Below are 6,000 nucleotides of genomic sequence, written 5' to 3' on the forward strand. Positions count from 1 at the left end.
CTGAGTGTCTGTCTGTCTCTCTCACTGCGTGTCTCTCTGCCTGTCTCTCACACTGAGTGTCTCTCTGCCTGTCTCTGTCACTGAGTGTCTGTCTGTCTCCCTCACTGTGTGTCTCTCTGCCTGTCTCTCACACTGAGTGTCTCTCTGCCTGTCTCTGTCACTGAGTGTCTCTCTGCCTGTCTCTGTCACTGAGTGTCTCTCTGCCTGTCTCTCTCACTGAGTGTCTCTCTGCCTGTCTCTCTCACTGAGTGTCTCTCTGCCTGTCACAAATGAAAATTAACAGGTAAAAAATTTTGCTTCCAATTTTTGTATATGGAGATCTATACTGAGAAACCTGTAGCTGCACCTTTAAAGTGTCAATCCAATAAAAACACACTTAAAATAGAAACAAAACCAGATGAAAAAAAGGTGCGCTGTGTCTTTAAGACCTTAATATAAAGTGAACAGCTAAATGCTTTACTGTGCACAAAGTAACAATAATATTTTAGTGCAACATACTCTTTATCTGGTATTCTTAGTGTACAGTGATAACATATATATATATAACGTGCAATGTGCTAAATCCAGGTGCCAACATAGGCTAAACCACACACTAACATATTAAAAGTAATTCCTTTTTTTTGGGTCACATATTCATACATACATACGGGAGATTAAAAAAGGAAGAAAAAGAGAAAATATCGTATAATATTGTCTGGGTAATAATAAGTGTATATTTACACTGCTGAGAAATACACACTCACACGTGGGGAGCTGATGCGTCTGCTCTAACTTTTAAGCTCCAATACGTAATAAGTGAAGTAAAATATAATCTTTATTTCAAACAACCTAAAACAACTTAGCTGGTGGATCGTCTCTTCCTCCATCAGCTCCTTCCCAGTTCCCACAATCTGGCCACAATATCGGGTCCGGGTTCCATTCGCGTTTTCCGGGAAGCGGGGCATAGTGTTCGTTTACGTACTTGATGGCGTAATAGCGTGATGACGCGTTTCGCCGCAGTGGCGGCTTCTTCAGTTTTACCTTGCCAGGGCCCACATTTCACTTTTAAATCCACCTCCTGTGGGCATATCTTTAATAAAGTCCGCAATCTGTCAATATTGACTGGCTAAAGTCCAATGCATTATTTACATATGTTCGAATCAATGAAGTCCTTCATAGGAGAGTCCATATGTAAAGCAAAAACCACATATTAAAAAACAGAAAGTACATTATAAAATCTAAAAGGCATATATTATAACTTTCCATAATAATCAAAAAACATATTTATTAAAAAGTCCATATTTACTAAAAATAAAATTTAAAACTTGGCATAGGCAACTTATTGTCATAAAAGGAGACTTTGCACATCAGCGCTAGAGGAAAGAGGCAGGAATCAAAAGCGGCCACCTGGGAATCCATACCTAATCGTGTCACATGAGTGATCACCACAATAAGGAACGAATGGGATGTAAAACGGAAGCCACCCGGGCCAGCATGAGCGACACCAGCCTGCAACACCTTATCAAACTGGTACCTAGAAAGAGACCAGCCATCCTGATGCACCAGGAACTGTGCTGAAATGGGCAGGGGGGAACAGGGCAAAGGACCTGACTAACGCCACGGGGCAAAGCTCCTGTTCCCCTTGTGTGGCAAGCATGAGCCAAGAACCCCTGCCCAACTGATCTGTTTTGGTACTAGGGACAAACAACAAAACTATATCTCCTGACAGAATGTGGGAAAACTGAACTCCAAACTCAACGGCCGACTTAGAGGGAGCAACCAGCTCGCTGAACCAAAGGGCCCCAAAATACACAAGGTTGAAAGCAGCGCAGAACAAGGAGACTTCATAAGTGGAGGAACAGACAAAGGACAAAGTGTGCAAAAATGGAAAGCAAGCTCTGGGGAGTAATGGGTTCTCTGTAATCAGGAGCCCTTATCGCCACTCTAACACAACCCCTGAGAATGTGCCTGACCAGAAAAAGCCTAGTAAGTTCGAACTTACTTGCCAGCCTCCAAAAACAAGCCAATACAGCTAAACGACTGTGAACTATTGCAACGGAAAGACCCCTGAATCTCAAAAGGGTTGACCAGTGGAACAAATTTACCTAGGGATTCTCCAGCTCCGAAACATGGTTGTCTCTGCAAGAACACACTCACACCCTCAAATAGCCAACATATGATTTGCAGGTATTAGGGGCAAGGTAGCACAGGAGAAGTCGCCATGTTCCAGCAGCCACCAGAAAAAGGGCGGAGAGTCAGCACCAGACTCACTGGCAAATGGAGCCAAGGTACCAAAGTGAGGGAAATCAAATCTGGACAAGGTATCAGTCAGGGCATATGCTTGGCTGCAAATTCAATGTTGAATGGCAAGAAACGCAAATGTAGGACACGTAGCAAGCGGACAACAAATGGAGAAGAGGCAGAGAGGCCATTAATGGCATGCACTACTGACTGATTGGCGGTCCAAAGGATAACAAAGGAAAACAGGTTTTAGCTTTCCTGGGCACCACAGGCTATTACAGCAAATTTGTCCCTGAATATAGGGCCACACCCCTCACCGACCTGACTAAAAAGTCCATTCCCAAATATATTTTGCTGCGTTCAGTAGATAAATCTACCAAACACCAATCACCCCCTGGCTCATTAAGTTCAAAGAAAACCACAGGCATTAGTGCTCTCCCTGTGTGGCCGGCGTTCGTATAACGTCGGTGTAACGGATCACCTGGCACCCCGACTGAGTACCTCCGTTAAAGGATGCTCCTAGTGCTTCCTGAGGACTCCAAGCACTCTGGCAGACACCATAATCACCGAATCCAAGAAACCTTTAAATTCTCCCAAGCGTATGAATGCTGTAGACCATTGAATAGGAACCATACGAATAGGCTTGTACCCCTAGCAGTCAACTGGAACAGCATACAATAAATCCTTCCCCCAATAATGAGACGACACATCACTTTGAGGTTAAAACAGGAACTCAGGACTGGCTCATCCAGCCTGGCTTTTATTCACAAACAGGTACATACAGGACACTCCCAGGGGGAGGATGATATTGACCAATCACATGGATGTACCTCCCACACATTTCCTCCCCTTAGATTACCACAACCCAATTATACAGTACACACTTTTCCCCAATTCCTGGATGTACCCCAAAAACAGGGGGTACACCTTTAAATCCAGCATCGCTGGATAGCCCTTATTCAGGGGGACAACATATCCAAAATTCAAGTAATTCGGATGAATGGTTCGTGAGATATGGGGTTCCAAAGATTTGACCGACCGCATGGGTAAAGTATCCGAAAACAGTTCCATGCATTTTGGCCCTGCGGTCGGTCACAAACAAGGGAATGAAAACAGGCGAATTGCCTGTGTTATAGAGCCTGGAGAGGGTTTGAATGAATTCCCTTGTTTATGGGGCTCTTTCTACCGAACGGCGGGTCATTCGGTAGTTTCCATACGAATTTGTGGAAGTATGGAGGTCTCAGCGGTGTTTGCCTAGTCAAGTGTCCGATTTTAGTTCCAGACACTCGACGGCAAAACACCGCTGTTCGGTAGTTTAAGATGGCCGCCGCCACGTGTTTGTTTCCCGAATGGCGGCCACCCAGAGGACAAAGACTACATTACACTGATTGCCAATTACCCGTTTGCAACATTGTTGCAAACTGTAATTGGAGGCACACTTATTCCTGGGTGGTCTGGTTGTTCGGTAGTTTCACTCAATATAATGAATGGAGTGATTCTACCGAACAATCAGGTGAATGCTGCATACATATCACCCAGGCTAAACTTAACACATGAATACATATACAATATTACAGGCAGCACACTAGAACATGCTTCACAGTCTTAAAGGGACAGTAGTCCCAAAAGTCCCAATGTGTCCATAGATGCTGTTAAAAGGGCCAGTAGCAGCAATATACAGTACAATATGCCCAAATATAAATCTTTAAGTGTACCAATTTTCCAGGGGCCATAGTCAGCAGGTAAGAGGCAGGCAGCCAGGCCCCTCCAATGTCCAGTGGCGAGGTGGGTTCCGCCACATTTCTCCCCTTTCCCATTTAGACTATCCAGACTCCAGACCTCCAGTCGGTCTGGGGCTCTGATAGTCGGCTGGCTGTCCTTACAGGGGGTAGTTGTCCAGATTGCCCCCTGCCACTCGTGTCCAGTTGTAAGTCCAAGGCTTGGGGAAAAAGTAACCAGGGTGTCCTCTCCCCTGGTTGAACACAGCTGTTGTTGGGGAAAAACGACTGTCTCCCCTTCCGATATTTTGTCTGGCTGTTGTGGACTAGGACCGACTGTCCCTATCCCCAGTGGTGTAGGTGCAGAGACTACGGTCCCATCTGCCCGGTTGTGGGGTTTACTGTCTCCCCTTGGTGTGCTAAGCTGCCGCTGGGGAGAGGGGATGACAAACTCCTCTCCCTGAACCGTAGACTGCCGCTGGGGAGCAAGGACGGCTCCTTCAGCTCCCTGTAACTTGGGCACAGAGACCACGGTCCCATCTGTGCTGTTGTGGGGCTTACTGTCTCCCCTTGGTGAGCTGTGCTGCCGCTGGGGAGAGGGAATAACAACCTCCTCTCCCTGAACCGTAGACTGCCGCTGGGGAGCAAGGACATCTCCTTCAGTTCCCTGTAGCTTGGGCACAGAGACCACGGTCCCATCTGTGCTGGTGTGGGGCTTACTGTCTCCCCTTGGTGTGTTAGGCTGCCGCTGGGGAGGGAGGACGCTGCTCTCCTCTCCCTGCACTTTACTGATCCGCCGCTGGGGAGAGGTGGTAGCAAGCTCCTCTCCCCTACATACTTCTATACTCTGTGGAGGGAGACCGACTGTCTCTACTCCCAATACAGTGTCCTGCTGCTGGGGAAAGGAGACTGGGCTCTCTCTTCCCTGCTGGACACTCTGCTGCCGGGGAATGGAGACTGGGCTCCCAATTCCCAACAAATCACACTGCCACTGGGGAGGGAGGACGGCCCCTTCAGCTCCCTGTAACTTGGGCACAGAGACCACGGTCCCATCTGTGCTGGTGTGGGGCTTACAGTCTCCCCCTGGTACATTAAGCTGCCGCTGGGGAGAGGTGGTAACCAGCTCCTCTCCCATTAGAACACTCTGCCCATTGATGATCCGCCGCTGGGGAGAGGTGGTAACAATCTCCTCTCCCATGCCTACTTTCAGTCTTTGTGGAGGGAGACCGACTGTCTCTCCTCCCAATTCAGTGTCCTGCTGCTGGGGAACGGAGACTGGGCTCTCTATTCCCCAAAAATCACGCTGCTGCTGGGGGGTAGGACCAACTACCTCTGCCCCCTGTAACTCAGCCTGCCGCTGGGGAGGGAGGACGCTGCTCTCCTCTCCCTGCACTTCACACTGCCGCTGGGGATCTGGGCCGACTGCCCAGCATCCCTGTAGGGCCGGTAGAGAGACTGCAGTCCCATCTCCACCTGCCATCTGTGGGTCTTCCCAGGACCAACCCGTGAGGCCCCTCAACATTTGTGAGTAAGGGCCACCTGCTTCCCCACCTGGCAACTCTGGCTGCTGCTGGGGATCTGGGCCGGTTGCCCAGCATCCCGGTGGAGAGACCTTGGTCCCATCTCTACCTGCCTGTTGTGGTTCCTCACAGGACCAGTCTATGAGGACCCCCACTTCGGGTTCCTCCCGCCGCCTCAGGGAAAGACGGCTAACCTCCTCGGATGCAGCCTCTACTCGGCTGCTGTAACGCTCCTGCTGCTGAGCATACTTCCTCTCTTTCGCCAACCGGAATTCTCGGTCCAGCCTTGTGTTTCGCTCAGCCATGACCTGGTTCCAGATCACCCGGCGTGTCTCCATGGGTATATCATCCCCATACTCGGCCACTCGCTGCCTCACCTCGGCCAGCCAATCATCTCCAGAGCCAGAACCTTCCATACTTGTCTGCTCCCAGGGGCGCTGCACGACTGCTAGCGTTGCCCTCAATTTGTAAATCCAAACAGTGTCTCTGAGCTGCTTTACCTCACACTAGGACGCCATCCCACCGCTTGCCACCAATGTAAC

This window comes from Pelobates fuscus, chromosome 3, assembly GCF_036172605.1.
Source record: "Pelobates fuscus isolate aPelFus1 chromosome 3, aPelFus1.pri, whole genome shotgun sequence".
In the NCBI taxonomy this organism is placed as follows: domain Eukaryota; kingdom Metazoa; phylum Chordata; class Amphibia; order Anura; family Pelobatidae; genus Pelobates; species Pelobates fuscus.